The sequence below is a fragment of the Mesocricetus auratus genome, unplaced genomic scaffold (assembly GCF_017639785.1).
Source record: "Mesocricetus auratus isolate SY011 unplaced genomic scaffold, BCM_Maur_2.0 Super-Scaffold_100714, whole genome shotgun sequence".
NCBI classification, from domain to species: domain Eukaryota; kingdom Metazoa; phylum Chordata; class Mammalia; order Rodentia; family Cricetidae; genus Mesocricetus; species Mesocricetus auratus.
Genome location: NW_024429270.1, coordinates 9,625,771 through 9,653,205, shown reverse-complemented (window position 1 = coordinate 9,653,205; position 27,435 = coordinate 9,625,771). Strand labels below are relative to the sequence as shown.

At 44.2% G+C, this 27,435-nt stretch overlaps 1 long non-coding RNA gene across 2 annotated transcripts; it reads right to left on the bottom strand.

The window, feature by feature from the left end:
- Positions 1-290: 290 nt before the first annotated feature.
- On the bottom strand, positions 291-25,475 carry LOC121137915. Of its 2 annotated transcripts, none has more exons than XR_005875183.1 (3): positions 25,321-25,475; positions 13,915-14,240; positions 291-469 (listed from the first exon to the last, which is right to left on the bottom strand). It is a non-coding gene; the product is annotated as an uncharacterized LOC121137915 (long non-coding RNA). The 2 variants fall into 2 exon arrangements; XR_005875184.1 differs by lacking the exon at positions 291-469 and adding an exon at positions 13,019-13,510.
- Between the last annotated feature and the right edge of the window lie 1,960 nt (positions 25,476-27,435).

Here is a 27,435-nt window from a genome sequence, read left to right as displayed (position 1 = left end):
TTTCTCCTTCTTTCTACATCTCTGCTCAAAATCAGCCTCCAGAGAGAGGCGTTCCCTGACATCCTGACTGAAGTTGGACCCCAGTATATCAGTTTGTAGCTCTATCTTGCCTCATCGTTTTCCAAAGCCATTGTCACTAGGCCATCAAATGCCTGCGTTTATTTAAGTTTATGTGTCACACCAGCCCCACGACAACAGCATTTTTACTATTCTTTCCATTCCTATACCACTCAGTTCACAAAACAGTTCTTGGTACACAGTACACCCTCAAAAATAAATGTATCCAGAATGAATTTATTATTCCAGAACAGATGAATGACTCTCCTCCAGGGCCAAAGAATAAGATCTGTTCCCTTGTTGCTTTTGTTTGAAACTGAAGAGGCTGGTGCAGCACACACCCAAGCATTCTTCTGATCGGCTGGACATACTACACCAGCGTGTCGAAGGTAATATTCCGTTGGATTTCACCCTGCATTTTGAAAGCAAAACAATTCACATTTGAAAAAAAAATCTCATTACCAGTGTCTTTCCTCCAAAATCCATTAACGACCTGAGTGTTTCTGGCAACTGAGATCACCTCGGATTATAGTGTGAAATGCAGCTCTGGGGAGAACTGTATGTTTCGAGATGCTTGTAACGTTCAATTGTCAAATATTCGCACGGTTGCGATTCTCAAAGAAAGCGCACAATGTAGGGAAATGGGTAACACAATAAAAGCCCTGGGATGTATTGAGAGAAGGCGGCCAAAGGAGTCCTTGCTGACATACCTAATCCCAGGGATGGGAAATTAAAAACCATGCCAGAATACCAATGCCTCACGCTAGGAATGCCTTGCCTTTTTTTTTTTTTTTTTTTGAGTGAACTTTCAAGTTTCATCTTGCATGGCAGAGTCAGGGCTGCTTCTCTCTGCTTTGAGTCTGTTTTACCACTTTTTCATCTAGCACACAGGAGCCTCCTGTTTTTCCCACACCCCCATGCCAGGCCATTCACGAATCCTCAACCCACACTGCCATCCTTGTCTTGGCAGGCTGGAATGACGTCATGGATTGTTCGAACCGGTGTGGCTCTGAAAGCCATCTGGATAGTAGTTTGTCAGTTTCAATCCTGGCTGGAATTAGTTCTGTAAGAATATGTGAAGGACAAAAATGAGGAGAAAGGTTGGAGTCCTGCAGCACTGTGAGGAACTGTGCCGTACACTTCCTTCCAGGGCTTCTAAATAGACCCTGGCGTGTTTGGAGACCTCTGAAAGCTGCTTACGTTTACTTAACCCAACATTGTCCAAAACCAGAAGACCATCCTACTTTAATGTGACCATACAAACCACTGAAATGGTCTGGAATCTCACCACATCAATAGACAGGAAACAAAGAACAGGGGAAGGTACTCGAGTATCTGATTATTTGACTGGTGAATGGCAGAGCCCACATTTACTGTCTCACACTTCTTCTCTCCCCACTTCTTACCCCTCTTACCTCGCTTACATGTTTACCTTTCTCTCCCTCTCTCCTTCTGCTCTGCTCTTACCCCTTTCGTCTCTCGTGTCTGTCCCCCCCTCTCGCTCACTCACTGCTGTAATAAACAACGGCTGGTGCTCTCTCTCTCTCTCTCTCTCTCTCTCTCTCTCTCTCTCTCTCTCTCTCTCTCTCTCTCTCTCTCTCTCTCTCTCTCTCTCTGCTCCAGTTGGTCCCTTCCAACTAAACCCCTTCTTCTCTTCTCTGCCAGTAAACTCCAGGTGGGACTGTTGACTCGAGGTTCGTGTTTCATTACCGGTAACTGAAGCAAAATAACAACACCCACAGTAAATGGACACTACAGCCACACTACCCAGTCCTCTGTGGCCCTCTTTCAGTTAACTTCATGCCCACCCCACCCCACACCAGTCCACCCCATGTTTTCCCATCCTTTTGCTTATATGGACTGGTCCTCCATTTGGGTGTTGGGCATATCTTTTGAACAGTATGCACACAGTATTTTTTCTTTTTTACTTATTTGCAATACTGGAGATTGAACCTGGGGCATCATGCATGCAAGGCAAATGGTTACTTACCTCTCTCAGCTCTAGTTGTACAGGATTTGAATGATTCAGTATGAGTATATGCTTTTCTTATCATTCTTTCCCTCCCTCCCCCCATTTTCTTTTTTTCATCCTCTGAGACAGCCTTAATTATGTAGCTAAGGCTGACCTTCAACTCATGATCCTCCTGCATCAGACTGGAAAGTCTTGGGATTACAGGCATATACCATCACTCCTGGCTAGTCTCAGTATTTTCTATACTTCTCTCTCCTCTTTCCTCTTTCAACCTTCTCTCCCTCATCCCAGATCATCCTTCAGCTCTGAGCAAGATAAATAGCCCTCAAATGCCACTTAAATTGTATCACTCCCTTGGTGAGGACCTTAACTAATTCCTTTCTGTCTCTCAGAGCGGGTTTAGTCAGTGGGACTGTCAGTGCTCTGACAAGGGCTGATGCTGATCTCATTCACTCTGCTAAGCAGAAACCTAGCTCACAGTAGGTACTCAGGTGATTCCAACCTCAGGCCCAGTGCTTGGCAGCTCTGTAAGACATAGTCTGAACCTTGCCTCCAAGCTAGGTAGCATAGTCCTGATGGACTTTGTACATCATGGCCTCTATTCATTTCTTTGTTATTGTCCTTACACTGCTTTGCTAGCAGAGAAAGCAGGTATTTAACCTTACCATTTTCCCATCCTTCCTTCTCCCCCTTCTCTTCCTAATTCCCTCATTTGCCTTTTCCCATACCTATTGCTCAATAGGCGTTTACGTCAGGTCCTATGGATAGAAATATGAATCATAGTTAATCCTTGACTTTGGGAACCACATGGTCCAGTGTAGACTACAGATAGACAAGTCAATATTTATAACACAGTGATATTTTGTTAGAACAGATGCCTGCACAAGCTTCTGGAGGTCACACATAGAGATCTAGCTTATATGGAATCAAGGAAAGTTTGTAGAAGTAGATCTGCAAGCTGGCATTTGAAGTTCAATCGAAGTGAGGCAGGCGAGGGCTCACTGGGGTAGGAGAAGAGGAAGAGTATGAGACAGAGCTTTGGTGGAGGGAATTACATATCTCAATTCCTAGATGCTGGAAAATCTCTCATAATCATTGCTTGTAGTTAGACTTCAGACATAGCCCCAGGTCTATGATTGATCTACTCTTCTTAGATAGGTTATTTAGTCTCTCTGCACCAATTAAGAAATCAGGGCATTCATTTATTTCCGTGTGTGTGTGTGTGTGTGTGTGTGTGTGTGTGTGTACATGTGTATGTGTTCAGATGTGTGTACACACTTCTACACATGTGCACCCATGGAGGATAGATATGGGTGCCTCCCTGGATGGCTTTCCATCTTCTTCACTGAGACAGGATTTCTCACAGAGATCACTGCTTTGCTAGTTTAGCTAACCAGTGTGTTCCACGGATCTCTGCTGTCTCTGCCTCTTGGGCACTAGGGTTCTAGGCAGCTGCCATTCCTTCCTGGTGTTTATGTGGATGTTGTGACCTAAACCCTGGCTCTCACATTCTCTCAGAAAACACTAGCCACAAAGCCATCTTCTCAGTTCTGGAATGAGATTATTCTCAGCACGGGGCAGGGCACACAGTGGTGCTTAGTGAAGACACAGTGGACAGAAATATGGGTATCTACGTTGCAGCATTTCCTGTAGAGATTATACAGAGTGATGAAGTTGCTGTCCCATGTGAGTGCTGTATTTTTTATATCTCCTAAGAGACACAGAGAGAGGACATAAGACTTGAGAACTGTGGTTATCTTTTCTCCCAAGAAAATTCCCTAATGTCCATTAGCTAAACTTTCTTGTCCTTTGACTTCAGGCTTGCTCTTTCTATTTAAATACAGATAATAAGCTAAGTGAAGTCTCTGTCTACCTCCTCTAACCCTGAGTTGTTCTGAGTAGAAAGTTCATTTAGCAGCAGAAGCACTGGCAATAATCCTTTTTAAAATTGTCAGGGGATCAGATTTTACAAAGTCCGACTTTTTAGTTTTTCATTCTTCTGACCTTTTGTCCTGCATTAAAATGAAATCTTTTTGTGTCACTGTCCCCTCTCTTTCTGGCTGGTGACTGCTCCCTCTGCAATCATTTTCTCCTCTAATGAATGGCTCCAGTGCGCTTTGCTGACATCATTGCCATGGAAGTGGAACTGGGGTTTAGGTGTTCACTTTGTCTCGGCAGGAAGCGGAAGAGGGGCCCTGATGTCAGGGGGGTGACTATAATTTGTTAGGTAAATAGTGGTGCCAATCAGTGTCCTTGGTATCTCGTATTCAGTATCACACTGAATCTTTACAGTGGCTGCCATTGCTCTACAAATCTTAGTTTAGCTGAGCAAAGCCGGAAGGTCACAAGGTCAAGGCCAGCCTGGCCTACCACCATCAAGATTTTCTCTCTCTCTCTCTGTAGGGAACACTGACTAAAGTAACACAGGAAGGAAGTATGGCACAAAAAACTTTCCCACATACTAATAAGGGGTAGATTTTTAGGTAGGACACATCCTAAGAGCTTTCTTCATGGTGCCAAAAGCTATCCTGGCCTCTATCTAACTGCTATCAAAACTCAGCACCGGAGAGGATCACAGAGAATTCATCTTACAAAGCTATTCGACTTTCTGTAAATCCTACACAATGGAGTCTAACAAGCTCATTTACCATGATGAGCAGAGTTTCTCACAGGCAGTAGTTGGTCTACCATATGCCGCTAGATGACATAGAGTAATCAGAGATGTGGACATCTTGGTATACACCAATCACTTTCCTAAGTAACATGTGCCTGAGGGTTCCACTAATTTCTCAGTGAGAAGAGATGAAAATTGTGGTGATCATGTTGAAACAGTGATTGTGGTGGTTTGAAAGAAAATAGGCCCCAAAGGGAGTGACACTATTAAGAGGTGTGGCCTGTTGGAGGAAGTGTGTCACTGTGTAATTGGGCTTTGAGTTCTCCTTTGCTGAAGCTAAATTCAGTGATATAGTTCATGTCCCATTGCCTGCAAGATGTAGGACTCTGAGCTATTTCTCCTGTATCATGTCTGCTTGCATGCTGTAATGTCTCACCATCTTGATAATGAACTAAATCTCTGAACTATATGCCACTCCTTTGTAAGAGTTGGCCATGGTCACTGGGCAGTGGTGATGGCACACACCATCTCTAGGGAACATTTACTGAAGCAACACAGAAAGGAAGTGTAGCATTAAAAACTTTCCTATATAATAATAAGGGGTAGATTTTTAGGTAACACACATCCTAAGAGTTTTCTTCATGGTGCCAAAAGCTATACTGGTTCCTATCTAACTCTGCTATCAAAATTCAGCACTGGAGATGATCACAGAGAATTCAGCTTATTAAGGTATTCAACTTGGGAGGCAGAGGCAGGAGTATCTCAGTGAATTTGAAACCAACCTTGTCTACAAATAGAGTTTCAGGACAACCATGGCTGTTATAGAGAAACCCTGTCTCAAAAAACCAAAAGCAAAACAAAAAAATAAGCAAACAAACAAACAAACAAAGAAAAAAAGAGTTGTCATGGTCATGGTGTCTTTTCACAGCAATAGAAACCCTAACTAAGATAGTGATGGTGGCTATAAATTGTAGTTTGGTTTTTGTTTGTTTATAGTCAATACTAAACTATTAATACAAAACTAATGCTTTCAGAATTGTAGAACAAGTCATTTCCTATTATAGTGTTATGAGTTCAAGGACCCCAATGAGGGGAAATAAATGTAGGCATAGTAGGCATAGCTTAGTATATGTTCAGGTTATTTAACCTTCTATGGGAAAACTAGGCAAGCAGTCTAGTGCGGGAATGCCTTTAAATCCTTTGTGTAGGCCTTTAAAATCAGTATAACCCCAATCTTGCATCCTCTATAGCTGAAAATGAGCATGTTAAAAGCTTATTATTAAACCAGAGTAGAAATTTTTGGCTGGATATTCAAACTGATCCCAGAAAAGTGTAGAATGTACCCTCCATTTCTCCCTGCACTCCCCATAAGGTGATCCTACTCTTTAGCAGTATGGAGTGGGTCAGAGTTTGGATAATCTGGTATTTACCAGCTGTGTGACCTTGGCTAAGTCACTTCCCTTCTCTGGGTCCATATTCTTCTTCACTTAAGTGGCAGTGACTACTTATCGTGTTTCAGTTTGAAGGAAATGTCTGCACAGGAGCAGGTTGGCTCCTGGAACCCTGATTAGGTTCAGTGAGGGAATAGAACCAGACACATGTACACAGAAGTTGGGATCAGATGGGATTCTGCCACCACAGTATCACTGTAACCTGGACCCTCATCATGCTTATTATGTACAGTACAGGTGGAGGCTGGTCTCGGTAGGAGGTCCTTATAGGTTGGCAGTCTCTGGCTGTAAACATCTGGGAGGAGAAAGGCACAGTTACTGGTCTGTGCACACTGACCAATCACTCAAAAACCCTCATACTAGATCCCTGTAGAAACAGTTTGCCATTTTTCTTGAACCTGGGTCAAGTGGGTAACAGCTGTAAATTATCCCAAGGGTTTAAGGTCTTGGAGTCCTTGACATGGTGGTGCCCTTTTCAAAATACACATTCACTCAGGACATCACTCACCCAGGGCCTCCTCAGTCCCTACAGAATGGGTCTACATCCTCTGGCAGGATGGCAATGAGAATAACAGGTGTGGATGACCTGCTCTACATTGCACGTGCCAACGTCATAACAGTTGCAGGTATTCCAAGGCAAACTCATACAACTAACACTTTGGAGTGGCTAAGAGAAAACCTAGGCTTGAGCACTCACCTTTTTCTCTCTTCTTAAGTGCAGGAAATCTTTCACCTGTTACTGTGGGATGCAGCCACTTACAGTCAACTGTGGCCTTCACTGCACAATGATTATCATTCTGAGTAGGAGAAGAATGAGGAGCGGGCCATCATACCTCATGAATGGAGCATCTTAGAGACCAGGCAACTGCCCTCCCTGCCAGTGAAGGCTCTTCTCAAAAGGCTGTATCTCATCTTTGACTTGCGCCCTCTTAGACTACCCGCCTTTGCACTGAGTAGATTACCCCGCATTCCCTCTATGTAACGTTCTGCTTGTGTGTGTGTGTGTGTGTGTGTGTGTGAATGTCTGATCTACAATTAGATTAAGTTTTTTCTCTACCAAGTATGAAAGTTTCTTTATTGTCTCTTGATATGTTGTATCTACATACAGTATATACAGTATCTGAAAAAGCTCTGGGGAAAACGAGAGGCTGGGGCAGTCCAAAGTCCCACTGAGCCAAATCTGAAAGGGCTGGCAGTGAACTGAGACTATCTGAGGAGCAGTCCTGTTTGTTGTCTCGTATCACACATTCCAGCTCAGTGTCGAGGGAGTCACTCATTTATTCTTGGGTACTTGGGCTTTGTGAAGGTGATGGTGTCAGCCGGAGAGTATAAAGACCAGGTTACAACAGCCTTATGATCCGACCAACCAAATGTCCACATTCAAGGACAGTGCTGTGAACTTGCTAGAAAATTAGTTTCTTCCAAGAAGCCTGCTTTAAAAACAGGAGTTACTTGACACAATCACAGATAGTATTAAAAAACAAACCATTTAAAAAAAACCCCACAAATTTTAAAGAAACAAATAGTTGAAGATAGTTGGGCATCTTTTGTTGATGCCCGTCTGCTGTTACTTATGACTTAACCAAATAATCATATTTTCTCACCCTTATGCATAGGATTTCACCCCTATCTCTCCTATAAAAATGTTATATCTTTGTTATTAAATTGACAGGTAATTATTATATAGAGAAGTACATAGATTTTTCAAGAGCCACACTTAATGAGTTTTCACAAATGTGTACAGTCACGTAACTCACATCCCTAACAAGACAGAGACTTTCCACCCCATGCCCAAATGCTCCTCTTGTTCCTTCTCATCCCTCCTGACCCTATTCTCCTAGATCCTCAAGAAAACACTGCTCTGGTTTCTTTTAACAGAAACGAATTTAGCTTGTTCTAGCACTTTACGCAATTGAATGGCATGGAGTGCCTTTGTATCTGGCTTTTTTTCAGCAAGGTGTCACTAACGCTCATGGTTATTGTTGCATGCATTGCATCCATAATTGATTTTTCTTTATTGATGAGTAACATTCTCTTCTACGATGCTAACTCCATTATGTATCTGTTCACTTGTTGGGCTTTCCCCTCTTTCTATACCTTAAGTAAAGCTGTTATGAATGCTCTTGCTCAAATCTGACTGAGTGCACAGATTGAGCACATAGGCTTTCATCTCTTGGGTAAATGCAGAGTAGAATTGCTGAGTCACACTGCATACAAAAGTCTAGCTTATGGGATAATGTTAGAGTTCTACAGTGACTTTGCCATTCTGTACTCCAGTCATTAATCTATGACAGCCATCACTGTTCCAAGTCCCAGAAGTTCCTATCATTGGTCTGTTTAAATGCCAAGCATTGTGTGTGTGTGTGTGTGTGTGTGTGTGATCATATAGCAGTTTTATTTTGATATTGCATTCATGATTAGTGCTACTGCTCCCTCCTTCTCATGTGATATTAGCCATTCCTAGATATTCAACTGCTGTTTATCTTGGTACTCTTTTTAAAACTTAGGGACACCCAGGTATAGTGGTGCACACCAGAAATACCAACACTTCAGAAATGGAGGCAAATTTTTCTCCACAGGCTAAGATCCAGTCTGAAAAGAAAAAAATTAGAGCCCTTTCTGTGGTTGAGGGTTGAGAAGTTCTTTACTTTTTTAGATCCAAGGACTTGACAGGTGTATGTTTTGTGAATATTTTTACTTAGTTAGATGTCCCACTTAGAATGATTCATACATACATAACACATATATATATCTGTAAATATAATATCTTTTTGTTGACATTGTCGTACATGTGTATAATATATTCTGACCCCTCTTTCCCTATCTCTCGTATTCTCCATTACTCTCTCCCCACCCCATTAGTTTCCCCATGTTAGTGATTTTTTTGGTTTTGTTTTTTTATCAGTTTAGTTTAACTAGGGTTGTCTGTGTGACCACAGGACTGGAAGTATCCACTGGAGCCCGGTGGCTGGTGGGGTCATTGGCTGGTACTCAACAGGAGGCATGGTTTCCTTGCTTTATGAAACTATAAATCATACTATTTATTAGAGGAAACTATAAATCATACTATTTATATTTTAAATTTTGGTAAAGTCTAATGTATCAGAATTTCCCCTGTAATTAATGTTTTTCTCATTCTGAAGAAATCTATGTCTACCTCAAGGTTGCAAAGATATTCTCCTGTGATTTACTCTGGCAGTTTTATTGGTGGTTTATGCTAATATGTGATTCATACTGAATTAATTTTTTTGTGTATGATGTGAGGCATGAGTTGTTCACATTTTCCTACATTGTAGATATTTATCTGTTCCAGTCTCGTTTACCAAAAAAAGAAAGAAAGAAAGAAGGGAAGAAAGAAAAAGAAAGAAAAGAAAACAAAAACTAAATTATTCTTTTCCTTAACTGCGTTGCTTAAGTTCTGGCTTAGTTAGGGGCTCTTTGTATTGCTGTGGTGAAACACCATGGTCAAAAGCAAATTAGGGAGGAAAGAGTTTATTTTGCGTTCACTGCCATATCACAGTTCGTGGGTGAATGAAGTCAGGGTAGGAACTCATGGCAGAAACCTGGAGGCAGGGCTGATGCTGCGTACTGGTTTGCTCCTTATAGCTTGCTCATCTGGCTTTCTTATAGAACCCAGGGCCACCAACCCAGGGATGGCACCACTCCCAATGCCCCCTCCAACATCCATCAGTAATTAAGAGAATGCCCTGCAGGCTTGCTTGCAGCCGGATTTTATGGTGGCATTTCTTAAGTGTGATTTCCTCTTCTCTAGCTTGTGTCAAGTTGGTGTTAAAAAACAAAAGAACAAACAAACAACAAACAAAAAACCCCAAAATCAAAGAAATGATTCCTGATGATATTCTGCTATACTTGTAGATCAGTGCCTGGCCCAGTCTTCATCAATGAGGCTTCCTCCTGCAGCAAATGACAGTGGCAGCGGAGACCCACAGCCGGACATTATGTGGAGGAAAGAGTCGAAATTGGAGGTCTCTATCAGGTCCCTCTCCTTGGGGACTGGGAAAACCAGAGGAAAAGAGTGAGGAAAGGCTGCAGGGGTCAAAGGGCATGGAGAGCACCAGGACGGCGTGGCCCACCTAATCAACTAAGCGGGGCCCATATGTGCTCACAGAGACAAGCACATGGCCTGCATTGGAATGCACCGGGTCCTCTGTGAATATTTTATGGTTTTGTTTTTTGTTTAATTTTGTGGAACTCACAAGTGTGGGAGTGTGTGCATTTCTGACTCTTTCGCCTGTTCTTGGGACTCTTTTCCTCCTACTGGGTTGCCTTACATAGCCTTGATATAAGGAATTTTGCCTTGTCTTATTGTATCTTGCTTGGTCTTGTTTGGCTGTTGTCTCTTGGAGGCCTGTTTTTTTTGTTTTGTTTTTTTGTTTTTGTTTTTTCTGAAGAGGAAACGGAATGCATCTGTGGGACAGAGGAGGTGGAGGGGAACTGGGAGGAGTGGAGGGAGGGGAAACTGTGAATGTATTGTAGGAGAGAAAAATCTGTTTAAAACAAACAACAAAAGCAAAACACTAAAAGCTAGACAACACAGGCCCCTCACTGAAGATTGATTACCTTAAGTATGGCCCTTCTCCGACTCCTACTGATCTCTGTGTCTTTCATTAAGAGTGCTATTGTTTTTATATCATAAATCTATGTTAAGTTTTGGAATTTGGCAGTAAAAGCCCATATTATCTGATTCCTTTTTCAAGATGTTTTGTATTTTCCAGGTCCTCTGAATTTTCATTTCATTGAAAAACCATCTTACCTATTTCTTAAACAAAATCTAAGATTGGGTTTTTAAAAAGTCGAGGTTTAACTTAAACCCAGTGACATGCGTGGATCTTCAAGGCGTATTTCAATCAACTTTAACAGCTATCACCATGTAAAGCACACTGCTGTTGAGGCATTTCAATAACTCCTGAGAGCTTCATTGTATCTCTTCCTGAGTCATCCCTAACGCCACAGAAATAAGCACTGTTATGATTCCTATCCCTGAAGATTAGTTTCATCTGTTCCCAAAATCCCTGTAAAATGGAACCAAACAGTGTGAGGCCTTCTGAGAAAGGCTCTCTCTCCACATCTGTCTATCAGTGGTTTGTTCATTTTTGTAACAGTATCAATCCATTTTTTTATGAAAAAAAGATCTCAGTTTGTATTTCTTTTTCTTCATGGGGCACCTAGCCTGTTCCTAGTTTCTGGCAGTTATGAATAAAGTCACTATAGGTAGCTTTATTTTTGTGTGTGTGCATGCTTTCATTTCCTACAGGCGAATGCATACTAGTTGTATTGGTGACTTGAACTCTGGGTAAGCTGTGAAACTGTCAAAACACTTTGCAGAGTTTTAAAAAATGCCTATTTCTTCCAACTAGTCTAGAACCCATGCCCCTTTGGCGCCTCCCAATATTTTCACATGATGAATCCACAAAGGGATTCATTAGAGCAGGGTTCTCATGGTCTAACCAGACCTGGAAGTGTCATCACAGGAGTTTGCTTCATTTATCGCCAGGATTTTTCTTAATCCAATCAAGTTGACAATGAAAACGAGCTGGCAGTCATGGTTACCTCTCTGCTCTGTTGCACTTCTTTTCTAATCCCAACTCTTCCTATTTCCCCTCCCACACCCCTAATAGTTTCCACTTTATTTTCATTTCTTCCTCTACCCTAGATTACACATGTTAGAAAAAACTTAGAATGTTTGTCTTTGTAAGACTGGCTTGATTCATTTAACATGGTGATCTCTAGAGTCCGACCCTTTTTCCCACAAATGACATGTTTTTGTGGCTGATTAAAACTCCACTGTGAATATATACCAAGTTTTCTTTGTCTGTTTATTCACTGATGAGGCCCCAGGCAGGCTGAATAACTGGGCCATTGTGAGTGTCACCACAATACACATAGGTATGCATATGTCTCTGTAGTAACATGACTTGGATTATTTGGAACATATACCTAGGAATGTTCTCAACTTCAGTTTTTTTATGGTTGAGGATTCTATAGCTCACCCTTTTTTTCTGATATAAAGTCTTATTCTGCTGCCTAGGCTGTCCCCAGGCTCATGACAATCCCTCTGTCCTAGCTACCCAAGCATGTAGACATGAGCCATAGGCCTGGCTTTCCTAAGAAATCTTATGCAGCCCAACTACAGAGAAACAGCCTCATGGTTTTGTTCTGAGCAGCTTCATAGCTGTAGCTTTTATACTTAGGTCTGTGTAATGTGACACCACTTTCACTGCACCATGGGCCACTTGCTTGTTTGTAGACTTCTTAGGATTTCTACATATACTAATATTTAGTAAAGGCATTCCTAATGCCTGTAAGTCACTTGTTGGGCTAACATTCTCTTCATGACTTCTGTCTTTCACACTATCAGTCTTATTTGTTATTTAGTTCTTGCTTTCCCTCATTTTCTAGAAGATAAGTCTAATGATAACTTGATATCTAACAATGCTTCAGGCTAAACAGCAGCTAGTACTTGTTAATTGGTAATAACTAGTACAAGTCCAGCAATCTCACTGGAATTTATAATTCATTGCTATTGTAGAAATAATGGAGGAGTAATCATTATCACACCCTTCAGATGAGAAGAGGGAGGGTTGGACTGGAGAAGTGATTGACAGAACACTTCTGAGTTGTGGGCGATGATTTCCCCACCCTAAAGCACTGCACCTGCAGATTTTGTTACACTTCCTAGTTTGTGTATTTTTAGATTCATTTTTTATTATTTTTAAATTATGTGCGTGTGCATGTGTTGGTGTGGTGTGTGAACTTGTGCACATGAGTTCAGGTGACCATGGAGTCCAGAAGAGGGTGTTGGGTCCCTCTGGAGCTGGAGTTGCAGATGGCTGAGAGATAATTGTTGTGGGTGCTGGGGACTGAACTCAGATTCTTAGCCAGAACAGTGTACACTCTTAACTGATGAGTCATTCTCCAGGCCTCTGGACTTCCTATTTTATTCATTAAATCCAAAACAACTTCTCAGAGCTCCAGGGGAGAATAAAGGTTGCCCTCAACTGCTGAGCAAGGGCTTTGCTCTGTGAGCTCCTTTTCTTGAGTATGTGGCCTGGGCCCAGTGATTTGCCTCTAACAAGTAGGTTATGGCAAACATGATGGGGGGGTCATCTCCAGGACTGGACTACAAGAAGATTGTGGCTTCTGTCTTGGTGTCTTCGCTTTCTCACTCTGAGGAAGACAGATGCCTTATTTTAAACTGTTCCATGATGAGGCCCATGTGGCAAGAAGGATGTCTCCAGCCAGAAATCTGAGAAGACTGGAAGCCTGCCAGAAGCTGTTAGAGTGAACTTGGAAGCAGATCTGACCCGTCCAGCCTCGCAATGACAGCAGGCCTTGCCAATACCGGATTTCAGCCTTGTGAGACACCTCGAACCAAGTCATGGCTGCTTTCCCAGCCTCCGGGGATTGTGGGAAATAAATGTTACTGAGCTGCTGGGTTTGGGGGCAATTTGCTATTAACACTAGATAAGTCATACAAGTGGTATCTGATACAACCCTGATGGTAGCAGCAGTTTCCCCCTCCCATCCCTGGGGGATGTTGCCTCGTGCATCAGCCTGACTCTTGCTCCTTTCCAGGGACAGTACTTACTCTGGACTCCCACTTAGTCAGAAGCAGGGGGATTTTTTTTCCCACTGGGGACCTCTCCACCTTTCCTTTTCTTTGTGATAAATATTTCATTGGGTGTGGTGAGAAGAATGTTTCTGTCTTAAGTGCTATTAGAGCAGAGAATTCTAACACCCAGAATTCCAGACCAAAAGCATTTGGAGCTTTAGAAATGGCCATTTATATCCCAGCATACCTTTTATAAAAGCTTCTAGTACTTCAAACAGATGCAAGAGGCCCCACTTTGCCCCCTACATGGGGAAGCTCTCGTCCTTTGTGTTTTGTCCTTTTCCTTCTCTCTTGCATTTCCTGGCTGACTGTCCAGTCTCTTTTCCTGGGATCACTTGAGCTTTTTATCTCTTCTATAGGTTCTCAGTTTTCAGCTTCTCCCTTCCTCTTTTTTCAAGTTAGGAATCCACAGACAGCAAAAGAGAAGCCTGGAGCCTTCAGAGTGCTGTTCTGGCCGCTCCTGAGTGGTGCAGACAGTTGTGGCATCTCTGGGGTTGGTATGCTGGGATCTCCCTGAGAACAAGAGAAAGCCAAGATCTGAGATGTAAAGAGAGGTTACCGAGAACAAATCCTCTACATTTTAAAATTTTACCTCAAAATTCTCCCAAATGCCTCCTTTTCCCACTTGGAGAAATCTCATATTGGGGTGAGGACCCTGAATGTGATGTTTGCTGGACTCTTGTTACAGATCTGGTCAGGAGGAATTGTTTAAAAGATGTTCAAACAAGGTTCAAGCATGTATAGCATTTCCTGGGAGTGGCTTGGTGGACACGGCCCATCTATTGATCCATCCTCTAAGTCAGCCCTCAAACTCACAAAGTGGCCAGCAGGTCTAACCTGTGTACGGATGTTTGATGCGAATCAAGAGAGCACACTTTAAATATACACATATGCTCTCCGTGTGTTTGTGCACATATGTGCACCTACGTGCAGACACACACTTGCCTATGTCCTGACTGCTTCAGTTGAGCCTGCAAGCCAAGCTCAAGCTCAGTGTCATCTTCCTGGCATCTCACAATGAATGCCATTAGCTCTCTTGAAGAGCTGTCCACCTGGGAAGTGACATTTGCACTCCTTCCTAGCCCCCCTTTGAGCCCCTTGACTAGGTCCTTGCTCGGATGCCATCTGACTGTATCAGCTCATGGGAGCAGGGTCGATGCCAGTCTTGTTCATCAACGTGTCCCTCAGGCTTAGAACAATGCCTGCCTCACAATAAGCCCTCAGCAGTTACTTGTTAGATGCTAAATAAACGATTGAGGAACACATTGAATAAATAAGGATGAGCCTGGGGAGAATTTTTAGAGAATTTACTCTAAAATATAGCTGAGGATCATGTTCACTCACAGCATAGCACATTCTTACACAGACTCTTGGGAGAACAGACCTTTCTTTTTTTTTTGGTATCGGAATGAGAATAATTGTGTCTGTACTGAAATAAGTCACATTGCTTCAATCATGTGGACATAGGTTTTCCCTTTGGGCTTGTTTCTGGGAAAATAAAAAACCATGCTTGATCTCTATCTTGCAGCTGTGTGAGACTTAGTGGGCTCCTCTGGCTCACCCGTACTGTCCTGTGCTTTGTCTGGAAGCACTCTTCTTCCTTGACTTTTAACATTTTGCAAGTGTAGGGCTGGGGAGATAGTTCAGTCTGTAAGGCGTTGGCCATGCAAGAACGATAACCTGAGTTTGATCCCAGAACCCTATTCAAAGAGCAGCTGTGGTGGAACATGCTTGTAATCTCAGCAGCACTGGGGAGGTAGAGACAAGTGATCTCTGCTTAGTCAAGCAGGCTGTAGGCCAAGGAGAGACCCTTTCTCACAAGGAGCCTAAAAACAGCCTTGGTGCAGGGGATGGGGGAGCTTGGTCCTGCCTCAACTTGGTATGCCATACTTTGTTGACTCCTGCCCCTTTCTAAATGAAGGAGGAGTGGATGGAGGCGGGTAAGCAGGAGATGCTGGGAGGGAACAAGAAGAGAAGAGGGAGGGAGAACTGTGGTTGGTATGTAAAATAAATGAAAAAAAAAACAACAAACAAACCAAAAAAAAAAAAAAACCAGACAGAAGACAAGTGCTCAGTGACCCAAGGAGCATCACCTGAGATTGCCCTCTGGCCTCGGCATACACGCATTCACACATGCATGTGCACAGGTACCTGCATGTGTGAATGTTCTTTTGTGGATCTCCAGATGCTTCTACCAGTGAGGCCCCACCTCTCAAAGTTTCCAGGACTTCCCCTTAGTTACACCACCACCTGGGGACCTAGATTTGATCCACGAGCTTGTGGGCTTCTGACTTTTCAGATTCAAATCATGGCCTATGAATTTCCAGTTCCTCCGTCTGTGGTTTATTTGGTATTTCAGTCATCCTCCAAATCGTTTATGCTCCTGAGTGGCAGTGACTTTCCATACATTTCTTTTCTTACACTCATCTCTTTGCCTTATTTCCTTATTTTTCATCCTTTCAATCTTCATTCTTAGCTCTTAGTCCCCTACTTACACTGAATAGCTCCATCCCAAACATCTACTTTTGGGGTTCATATAACTCCTTTGATAGGAAACCGAGGAAAGATTACCGATCCCAGAAAAATCCTGTTCCCACTTTTTAGCTATCCCATTCCAAGTAGTCATTCTTGCTTACCCTCCAAGAATTCAGGAAGTTCAAAATTCCTGCTAGCTAGCGTCAGTGAGGTTCTAGCCGCACCCTTTCTGGAAGAACTGGATTTATTCCGCCCCATATCTGGGGCATACATTGCACATCCTGAAATTTGTGCCCCTGTCAGCAACGCTGATCAGAGTAAACAGTACCTCCTGGGATTCCTTTTCCTTATCAGTGTATTAACAAAAGCATTGCACGGTAAAGAAGCTTGGGAGAAGGAGTTCCATCAGTGGGAATTTGGGACTAGAATGGGTTGCAGATAGAAGTTTCAAGCAAGCAATCACTAGGGAAAGGTTAGAAAGCCAAGGCTATCCTAGATCTTCACCACATTTGGGATTCCATCACCAGGTGCTTTCTCCTGTCTGGGTGGGTGACAGCTTTCTCAGCATGTGTTATATCCTAATCCTCTTTCTTGGGCTTGGGGACAAAGCTTGGCTGGTAGAGAGCCTGACTAGCGTGCATAAGCCTTGAGTTTAATTCTTAGCACCATATACAATTGGGCATGGTAGTGGATGCTGGTACCTGTAATCCAAGCACTCAGGAGGGGGAGGCAGGAGGCTATCAAGATCCTTCTCTGCCATAGTGGGACTTTGAAGCCTGCTTGGGATACATGAGACTCTGTCTCAAAAAAAAAAAAAAAAAAGTAAAGCAAAAATTCCAAAACGGACTGGAGACATAGCTCAGCAGTTAAAAGCACTTGCTGTTCTTGCAGAGGACCTGAGTTTGCTTCCCAGGATCCACTTTGGGTGGCTCACAACAGACTCTAACTCCAGCTTCTTGCCTCTCTGGTCACCTGTACTTGTGGGCATATTACCCATCCACTCTTCCACCACACTACATAACACATGATTAAAAAATAATAAAATCAAAAAATACTAAAATCTCTAAAAGTCTCCATAGCTTTTTATAAGTCTTCCTCTGCTGTCCACTGGGGCCCTTCATGCCTCAGAGGAAGACAGGCCAGTGAGTCATCCGAGTAGCTTAGTTAAACCTGACACAGAGACAGAGACTCAAAGACAAGACAAGAAAAGAAAATGATTCAGAAAGGAAGGGAGAAAAAATTACAATTAGCCTCAGGTTGCTAAATCTCGATTAGACCCCTGCTGTTCTGTTGTTCTGTAGCCAACTTAGATTACCCAGAGACAATGCTTAAAAGCCACTTTAACTAAATTAGCAACCATGGAAAAGCGTCACTAGGAATATATATTTGCCTGCTCCTTCCCCTGAACAATTTCTGTCAAGAAATCCCATGAAAAATTGAGGTCAAAAAAGACTGATGAGGAGCAAAGATGTTTTTAGCAAGACATCAAATATTTGATGTAGCTCAGTGTGAACGAATGATGCTTAATTAATTGTTCCTCTAACTAGGGCAACTGTCTTGGTTTATACCTGTGCTCACGTTACAATGATTAGCAACATCCCTCTTACTGTTCAAAGTGTTCCATCCTGAGAAATGATCGGAGAAGCCATCCCATCGTCAACTTCTGGCCTCAACACATGTCCACATGGGCAAACAAACTCACATATGTGTATATACATGCACAAACCACATATACATGCACAGACACAAATGGAAAACACATTCCAACAGGGATAATGAATTATATGATCACTCAGAAATGGGGAGATATCTTAGTTGGTAGAGGGTTTGCTATGGGAACCTAAGGACCGGAGTTTGAGCTCCAGAACCCGTATTAAATAACAACAGCAAGGACAACAAATCACCAGGGATCTTAATATGTACTTGTAATCCCAGCAGTGGGAAGGTGGCGATGTGAATCCCTGGGGTTCACTCCCCAAACAGCCTTGCCTGCTCCGTGAACTCCAGGCCAGAGAGAGGCCGTGTCTGAGGAAAAATAGGAGGTGGTGTCACCAGAGGAACAACACATGTATACATGTGCACATTCATGTGAACGCACATGAAACAAACCCACCTGAACACACCCGCAAACATATGACCACTCTTGATTTATACAGAGAAAATTCAAATCTCCTGTAAGGTATAGGAGGTGATGTCATAGACATATCTTTTGTAAAGAGTGGTCCAAAGCTTTCAGACCTGGAAATGTGGACACTACTCGTGAAAGATGCCTTTATAGTAACACAAGGTTGTCCTCCCTCCTCTCAAATGGCTCCCTTCTACTTGCCCACCTTTCTGTCTTCTAGTCCTCATACGAAAGAAAATGTGCGACGTGGCTTTCTGTTTTATTTTGCTTAATAATGATGTGATCTCTAGTTCTACTTATTTTCCTAGAAATGACACGGTTTCCTCTTCCTCCTCCTCTTCCTGACTGTTTCAACCTATGTACAATAAAAAGATAGGACCACAGCCCTATCAGTTCCTGTGGCTGTCATTGGGTCACTACAACATGATCAGCTTAGAGTTCCTCATGTACTATGGCAGCTCCTGGAGCCTCACCAACCCCCGCTCCCCACCTCAGCTCAGGGAGATCTGGAGGAGGCGTGGCCCTTCATGAGACAGGCAGTTTTGCCTTCTGAGTGATATACTGGAGAGTCAGCTATAGTGTCTGAGAACCTGTACAGTTGACATGGAAACTGAGTGTTTAGTTCTTAAATCAGTGTCAGGTTCCTGCTGTGACCAGGACTGGTGTGGCATCCAGTCATGGCCATGTGCACTTGAACCCCTTGCCTGGCTCTGCTCAGCCCATAGCCCATTTTCCACCACTTCGATTGCTGTGTCTTAGAACTGGCACTGTGCCAGCATCCAGTTTTACTAGAAAGGCAAAGTCATTCTGCTGCCCAATGGTGGAACTAGGACAGTGGAGCCACGTCCTTTCTGACCCGAGAAGTTCAAATTAATTAATTCACTCACTGAGCAAATGTTTAGTGATGTCTCTGTGTCAGACAATGTATGCTAAGTCTTTTCCATATATTTCTCATTTAATCCTCGGTACACAGAGGCACCAGGATTTTGCTGCTCACTTTGTAAATGAAGAAACGGAGCTCATGAAATTTAACCAACGTGCTCAAGATTATACAGCTAGTGGGTCGTACGGCTGATATTTGAACTTGAATTTGTCCGACATCACAGCTTCTATTTTCTTTGCTGTGGCATTTGTGGTCCTGGCTGGTGGAAGATCAGTAGAGGTATATAACCAAGACTTTGGAGCTCATGTGTCTGTTGCAGTAGTAAGGGTGGAGGGCATATGTGGGTTGGTTTTTATTTATCAAGCATGCCTTTCTTCCTTCCTTCCTCTTTTGCCTGTTCCTCTTTAGTAATGAAAATTATAGCAGATTTCTGCTTTGGAGGAGCATCGTTGCCGGTTGCAGAATCAACAACTCTGACAACAGGGATTTTCCTCTGATTCAGCCTAGTTAATCAGAATGTTTCTCCTTTGATCATAAGATTTATTTCAATGGTGTGTGTGTGTGTGTGTGTGTGTGTGTGTGTGCGTGTGTGTACATGGCCCAAATCAACCAGGTGGTTTCTTCCCTAGGTACTCTATCTCTTTACTGGAGAGAGAAGGTTTCTTCTTTTTCTGCCTCAGGAGAACCTAAGGAGATGCTCCAGTAAGTAAGGTATTTGCTCTGTAGACATGAGGACCTGAGTTTGGATTTCCAGCATCCATTTAGAAAGTTAGGGATCAATGGAACTCCCTGGTCAGACAGTCTAACTGAAACTAGTAAGTTTGGTGAGAGATCCTATCTCAGGAAATAAGACAAAGAGTTAGAGAGATAGCTAGGGAATAAGTGAAGAGTTGGAGAGATAGCTCAGTGATTAAGAGCATGTACTACTCTTGCAGAGGACCCCAGTGCAATTCCTAGCATCCACGTTGTGTTGTTCATAACCACCTGTAAGTCCAGCTTGAGGGGATCAAATACCTCTGGCTTCTGTATGCAACTACATTCTCCCCCTGCCAACTCTCATGCATATACAAAGCATAAATCTTCAGAATATAAGGTAGAGGGTATTGAAGAAGACACCCATCCAACACCTCCAAACATGCGCAGGCACGCAGGCACTCACACACACATGCACACACATGTGCACACACATGTGCACACAGACTCACATGTGCACACATGTGCAAACACACATGTGCATACACTAATGTGTGCACACTCACATGTACACACACTGCACAGACATGTACACACATGTGCACCCACACTCATGTGCACACACTCACTTGTGAACACACACATGTGTACACACTTACTCACATGTGCACTCCCACATACTCACATGTGCACACACACACAAGAAACCAAGGTGTAGAAAAGCCCACTCTGGAGTAGTACTTTCAGAATTTTCTCACCATTCTTGAGAGCTTATTTGGAGGCCCTAGCAGAGGAGCACAGCTATTGAATACCCTTGACTGAAGACCTGTCCTCATCTATTCAAGGAAGGTCATCTTCCGTCCAGGCACACAGCTTTGGGAGGGACACACATGGAGTGGTGAGGGAGGAAGTGGACACAGGCCTAGCCAGCCAGATTAGCTGAGTCAACCCTAGCAATCAATGGGGTGACAAATATGTCAGCCAGTCTCCCCTTACATCTGATTTCTCACCATTCTTACATCCTCCTTTTGACTCTTGGGTGTCTGTCACTAATGACTAATAGCATATGCTTCCTAACCTCTGCGTGTAGAAGCACATGGTCTGGGGTGTTATCTCCTTACCTGTGGAGGACTGGCAGGGAGGGAGGAACCAGAAGGCGGGAAACTGTGTGTGGGGATAGTTGGGTGCTGATGAATGGCATGAGTTTTCACTTTCGACATTAAGTGATATATGTATTTTTTCTTATACATAAGATTCACCCAACAGACCCATGAGCATCTGCTGAGGTTCCAGCATCTCGGGTCGGGCCCCTGCTCTGGAGCGCTCTCTACTCAGAGGCCTCTTTTTCTTGGAGCCTCTACAGCCCTCCCTCCTCTCAGCAGGCTTGTTTGCCCTTTAGACTCTACCACTTGGCAGTATTAAATTCACAAACTCCTTTCTCTGCCCCCTCTCTCCATCTCTCTCTCTCTCTCTCTCTCTCTCTCTCTCTCTCTCTCTCTCTCTCTCTCTACACACACACACACACACACACACACACACACACACACTCAAAGGCTGACAGACTGTTTCTAAGGCCTGGGATCAGAACTCCTTTGGGAGTTACTACCCTCCTCTTTCTCTTTCGATTTTGTCCCCAGCACACTTGGATTCAGTATAGATTCGTTGCCAACATTATCCCTAAGGGAACAGTTGAGCTGGTGCTCCCCATGAGTACATTTTTCTGTTGCCTTGATTTGAACTCAGCTGTGGTTCTAGAGGCTCCCGGAGAGGGGGGTACCCATTTCTAAGAACAGTCACAGAGGCCAGTAACTGCATGTGCTCACCCGAGGTACCCACTTCTAGTCACAGAGTCCAGTAACTGCGCGTGCTCACCCCTCCACATTCTACGTCAGCTTCACCCCTACACCTCCCATGTCTTCCCATTTTCTTCTTCTTGTCCCATCTCTCCCTTTGCATCTGATCATCACGGTCCAGGCTGAAGTTCTCTGTAAAGTCTGTCTTCTGGTGATGCATTCATTTTACAGTGCCTTCTGCTACCCAGATGTCTGGAGCTGCTTTGGGCAGCTGGTTGGACACAGATAACTGAACTCAGCTGGGAACCCTGGGTGGATGGCTGGCATACCAATTCTAGGCCAAGCAAGGCAACTAACTTGGAGGAGTGGTGGAAGGATTTAGAAAATTAGTGAGGCACACCAAAGTGATGGGGGGTGGGGGAAGAGAAGAGGGATGAGCATAGAACCACCCAATTCAAAGGTACCCGAGCTAGGCTCAGAGACCTACCCCTCCTTATATATACCAATTAGGATCTAGAAATACAGCTCAGTCAGTAGGGTGCTTGCCTAACAGGGCTGAGGTTCTGGTTTCTGTAACTAGCACCACATAAATCAGCTGTGGTGACACATGCCATTAATTCCAGCAGCATGAGGTAGGTGGAGGCAGGAGCATCAGAAATTAAAGATCACCCTCAGCTACATGGGGAACTGGAGGCCAGCCTGCTCAAAATCAAACAAAACAAAAATATATGGAAAACACCACCCAGCTTATCTCCCAGCCAGCTCCACTTCCAGTGGCGCCCAGGGAAGCCTTTTCCAGCGTCTTGCTTGAAAAAGTGTCCGGTAGGCTAGCATATGACCTTCTCTAGACAGCAGCTAACCCCTAAGTAAATGTTCTGCAGTAATTTGCTTACTGCCTTCCTTTCCCCTGGGAGTCACACTGCTCTTCATTTCTGCCGGATCCCAGAAAAGGTCCTGGAACACACGAGCTTCTCACACGTGTCTGTAGAACAATGATAGGAAGAAACACTATCTGTAGCTTTCCTCACTTCTTCAGGATCTCGACTAAGATCGCTCTGCCTCCAACAGGGCCTCCACAGAAGGACGTGGCTGACCTTGTCATCCCTATGGGCCCCAGGTTAATCTGCAGGGGCTTCCTTTCACTCATAAAAATACAACTGAAAAGTACAGACGTGAGCTTTCAAGGGAGACCCCTGAGTTCTGAAGGAGCCAAGTCAAGCCACAAGAAGACAGCGCCAGAGCTTTCAGACCCCAAAGCTGTGGCGCATGCGCATTCAGAAACCAAGCCTATCACTGTAGTTTCGAGAGAAACGGGGCAGCTTGGAATCTCTAGAAAGGCTTGCAGATTCCACCCCTTCCTGGGCCCCTCTCATGCCAGATAGCTGCCTCAGTTCCCACCATTAAAGCTTTTTGCTACTTGTAAGTTGAGGTTTTAGGGTCCTAATTAAATTTCCACACTTCCTCTGGAATGTCAAGAGTAGCCAGGAGACCTGAGAACAGGAGACCCGAGAACAGGCTGGCAAGGGAGCAGAAGGAGTTGGAGGAAGGCAGCACCTCAGCAGGTAAAGGAAAGCTGCTCTAGGAAGAGGCAGAAAAAGCATGGTCTATTTGAGTTCCAAACAAAGTGAGCCTTTTCTCTCCCCACCTCTTTCTTTTTCCCTGCTCCCCCTCCTTTCCACCTCTCCCCTTTCCTCCCTCCAGCTCAACACTACGTTGCACTCTCTGGTTTGCAACAGGAAATGATGGTTGATCCCTTTGCTTGACTTCCTGAAGCCCGCTGCCCAGATTGTGTGCCTAGGGTGTGTGCAGCCAGAAACTGCACACAGGAGTCCCCGATGACCTTGCAGACATCCTTTACATCCAGTCAGTAGCCAAGGGAGTCCTTGGAGATATACTACTTGGGCTAAGAACTGTGTAGAGAAGCCAAGGCTTCCAATGCAAACAAAGTTCCAGGCTTGACAATGAGCTATGTGACCTCGGGGGCTGGACAGTAGAGTGGGTGGATAGAGTGAGCTGGGAGACATTGGCGTTGGAGAAAGATGGCTAGCTTTGGGAGGGCGGTGGCGCTGTGGTAGGAGACTTGGACACTCAGGGGATCCTGGAGAGATGCACGTCTCTGATGTGATCCAACCTAAGCTTTAGAGAGGGCATTACCTCTCTGAGTAGAGAAATAACTTAAGGGACAGAAGAGACATTCGGTGGAAGATGCCTCCAAGGTCAAGGAAGAGAGACAGAGCCGGAGAAGGAGGGAAAGGGTGCAGAGGAAGGGAATAAAGAGGACTAGTTGGGAGCTTCACGTCCTGCTGTCTGTCAGTCAGTGCTGAGATTTGGCCCTCAGTTTCCCCACCTGTCAAAAGAGCTCTTCTCAAATGCCCTCCCTGCCCTGAAAGCCCCGCAGGGTCTGTGGGCTCCAGGACTGCCAAGCTCTTCCTAGGTCTGTGCCTGCTTGCTTTGTCTGTTACAGCTGAAAAACTCTCCCTGCAAGGAATTTATAAACTTTGCTTTTTGACTTAAAGACACATTTTTCTCCAACTTTGCCAGGTTCTGTTAATAGTTTAAGTGCGTGACTATCTTCTGTCCCTGCTTCTTGGTGGGAGGTGGTGGGTGAGGGTGTTACATTATTAATAAAATATGAATACATTAAAGTATTTATTTTCATGTAACTTAAGTGGGAAACATGATCTTTTGTGGAGCTTGAGGTGGAGCCTCAAACCTCTGGAAGCCCTAGATCAAGCTGAGGTCTTTGTTTGCAACAAAGCCCTTGACCCCTCATGGTTTTGGTTCTGTTTACTCTTGGCAAATGTTTGGGGTTCAAAGGGAGATGCTTTAAAAGCTGCATTGGGGTAGTCTATAAAATCTGAACACATCTTTGACATCAAAAAGCTCTTTCAAAGCTGTGGTTTGATGAAGTAAATAGGAATGCCTCACAGACCATATGGAATGCATTTTCCAGAACTGCTCTGCACTTGAATAACAAAGGAGAAAAGTTCTTGGCAAAAGGAGTCTGGGATTTTAATGACCCTTAAATATTTGGCTCCCTAGCCAGATGTGTTTTACCAGGCTGAAAACCCGACAGATAGACCCTGCCTCTCTCTCTGGCAAAACATAAGCTAACAGGGTGCTGCTGTTTGTGAAAAGATGTTTGCGCTTCATTGCAGAAAGCTTAATTCACCATGATTTCCTTAATTATCTACCCCTCCTCCAAACTGGCAGAACTCCCAGCATGCCTCAGAGCATCCGTTCTGATTTGAGACTGCAAGCTGTTTGTGAGGAGGCCACAGAAACATCCCTAGTTGTTTGAAATTGGGACCAAAGGGTTAGACCCTGATCAGAGTGTGTCCCTTTGGAGGAAATGGAGCAGGGTAGGAAGCTCAGTCCTCCTGGCTTTTGTGACCATATTCTCACTGGCTAAGGAACTAAGTCGGTTCCTGAATGCATGAATGTAAAACAAGACAACTCCTGGCCTGGGCTGTTCCTGTCAAGTGAAGTTTCTGGTTATGAAGGAACCTAACTGTCCTATGGACACATTCTTGCTGCTTCTCAGAGTCATCCGGGAAGTCCTGGCTGCTTCAGGTGCCTTCATGGTATTTGATACTTTCATGTTTGGGTGTATTAATGACTTACCTTTTCACTGTGACAGAATATTTGACAAAAGCAACTTAATGGAGGAAGAGATTAGTTAGGCTCGCAGTCCTGGGGTACAGTTCATCATGGTGGGAAGTCACGATGACAGGAGCTTGTGACAGCTATGTGAATTGTATCCCCAGTCAGGAAGTAGAGAGGGGGTAAATGCTGTTGCTTAGCTACCTTTGTCCATGGAATGGGGCTACTCACCCTTTTTAACCCAGCCTAGAAACCACTTCTCAGACACACCCAGAGATTTATTTCCAGGTCAAGCTGACAGTCAAGATTAACCATGATGGTGTGTACAGAGTGGCTTTCATTTCTACAGCACCTCAGAGCCAGTTTTAATACTCATGTGATGATGCGTGGGTTGCTGCCTCCCTTAAACCTTCCCTGGTAAGAGACAGAGCTGCCATTTCAGATGGAGGTGACTTTCAAAGTGATGAACCCTCTTCAAAGATCAGGAAACTGATGTCCAGGATATCAGAACCAAGCCTAGAAACTACCCAATCCATCAACAGTTTGGGTCCTTACTGGCTTGTTTACAAAACTAGACTGTCTGCATAGGACAGAGATTTACCAATGCAAGATGTTCGAAAGCATAGACATCAGGAGGGGCTGTAAACTGGCCAAGTCACATGGCCAGTTCTGAGCTGCTGTTCTGGGTTATAGTGTTCTGTTAAAAATACAGTACATAGCGAGAAGGAGAAGCAGAGGCCTAGAGGAATTAGGGGGCTTTGGCAGTGGGGCTCCAAGGCCTTTGTTTCTCCTAAGAGGTGAATGAATGGTGGCCTTGTTCTTGGCTATGGTAGGCTCAGCCCTCAATGCTGAGTCCGGAGGTTCATGATGAGACTTCTGGCATGGCTGGGTAGGCTGAGGATGGCTTCCTGGTTCAGAGTCCTGAAATGGTTCAGACACAGTAGAAACAACAAGGGATGTCTCAGGGCTGCTTTCCCAAGGGCTTTGTATTAGTCACTTTTCTCCCTGCTGTGACAAAACACCTGGCAGAAACTACTTAGGAAGGAAGGAATTTTTTTGGCTCACAGTTAAGGGTCCAGTCCACCATGGTGGTGGTGGGGAAGATTATGGCAACAGGAGCTAGAAGTGGCTGATCACATTGTGTCCATGGTCAGGAAGCAGAGAGCAAAGAATGCTGGAGCTTCAATCACTTTCTCCTTACTCAACCCTGGACCAGTGAAATGGCATCATTCACTTCCGAGGGAGGTCTTCACATCCCAGTTAAACCTCTCTGGAAACACTCTTACACATGCCTAGAGGTTTGTCACTTAGGTGGCTCTCAACTCTGCCAGGTTGACAGTCAAGACTATTTCAAGCTCTACTGTCATTCATGAGGTTTCTGCTTTCAGGACCCAGTGGCACTCTAACATTGTCATCTTGAGTTTGGGATCTCAACATGTCCATTTAGATGGTCAGACCTTAGCTGATCAGCTGGGCCCAGTCTCTGCACTGGTGCTGGGGGGTAGGCTCCTGGCCTCCTTGCTTGTCACATTGCAGGTACCTCTGTATGCTCCTCTCAGTGAAGATGGAACCCTAAGGATGAATTACTCTTTCCATCCTTGTTAACAGACAATTATCAACAACCATTTGTGTGCTCTAAGATGTGAGGGAAAATATAGAGAAGTCCAGATCAAAATCACAGCAGGGACTGAGGTACTCTCTCTCTCTCTCTCTCTCTCTCTCTCTCTCTCTCTCTCTCTCTCTCTCTCTCTCTCTCTCTCTCTCTCTCTCTCTCTCTCTCTCTCTCTCTCTCTCTCTTTCTCTTCATTTTAAAATAATTATTTTAGAAGCACTCTTATTTACATATCCATCCCTCCATTCCCTCACCCTCCCATCCTCCCATGCTTCCCACCAACCCCCCAACCTACCCCCCACCCACACCCCAGGGATAGTGAGGCCCTCCATGGGGGATCATCAAAGTCCATCACATCATTTGGTGGAGAGTCCAGGCTCTCCTTCCCATATCTGGGCTGCAATAGTATCCCTCCATAGGGAATGAACTCCCAAAGTCCTTTGTGATCTAGGGATAAACACTGGCTCCACTGTTAAGAGGTCCCATAGACTGCCTTGATCTCCTAGCTGGCAGCCACATTCACA